Genomic DNA, 1243 nt, shown 5'->3' with positions numbered 1-1243 from the left:
CACATGCTTTTTTTGTTCAAGGAAAAAAAGCATAATTTCAAGGTGTTGTACTGACACAGTGCTTTTATTTTGAAAAAGACTGTATGTAAACGTTTAATTTTCTCTGAAAACAGAAATGTATTTTGAAAGTAGATGATGCATGTTACAGGCAGAACTTGACACGTCCCAGAACGTCAACAACCAACACACCCAGGGTACCTTGCCAGCATATGCGGACGTGGAAAGTCCATGACCAAATGTCAAAATTTGACGAGGTCAGAGTGAGAATCAACCACCTCAGCTGACCCCTTTCAATGATAAGGAGCAGCAGCACTACTCTGAGCTCCCTCCGGATGTCCCATGTCCTTGAGGCCAGACACCCTACAGAGGAAACTCATTACAGACGCTTGTGTCCGTGACCTCGTTTTTTCGATCACTACCCAGAGCTCATGACCATAGGTGAGGGTTGGGACACTTATGGGCCAGTAAATTGAAAGTGTTGCCTTCCGGCTCAGCTCTCTCTTCATCAGGATTGTGGTGTAAAAAATATATTTGTAGCACCCATTAAATGTTTGCATTCATGAGATGTGTACAGCAGTTAACACTCAAAATGGTGGTAAGATGGTGTTGTCTTGGAGGTGTCCCCCCCATGTTAACACAGTTAGCACTGTTGCCATTGTTGGCAGTGTTAGCGCTGTTAGCTGCTAGCCAGCTCAGCCATGTTGAGAGCCGTGTGTGGGCAATCCCGTCTCAGGAATGTTGCATACAGCTCCTTTGAAAGACAAGTGACGTAATTAACAATTATTTTGATCGACTCAATTCAGCTGTGTTGCCACTTAAATTGTAAGGTACTTCAATTTATAACGATATTCATATTTCATGAACTCTTCGTATGTTTTGTATGTAAAAATATTAATTTTTAAAGCAACTAACAGTGTCAGATAAATCTGATGAGATAAAGTAGAGTAGAAGTAGAAAGTAGAGTGAAGGAGGAAAGTACAACTACCTCAAAATTGTACCTAAGTACCAAACAGGAGTAAATGTACTTAGTTACAACTCTTTAAATAAAAGAAAACTCACAGGACAGCAAGTATCCAAATGTCACAGGGGGCATCCACACAGTCCATCTGGAGTGTTTGGAAGCTGCTGTGTGTGGGTGGTGGGTGTGCTGAGGGGGGCAGTGGGCCGGGGTGACTGAGGTGTAAGAGCTCGTAACTCACGCACATGGTCAACCAATCAGCGGAGCCTGCGGGGGCAGAAAGCC

Source organism: Epinephelus lanceolatus, chromosome 21, assembly GCF_041903045.1.
Source record: "Epinephelus lanceolatus isolate andai-2023 chromosome 21, ASM4190304v1, whole genome shotgun sequence".
Taxonomy (NCBI): Eukaryota; Metazoa; Chordata; class Actinopteri; order Perciformes; family Serranidae; genus Epinephelus; species Epinephelus lanceolatus.
This window is presented reverse-complemented; position numbering follows the sequence as displayed.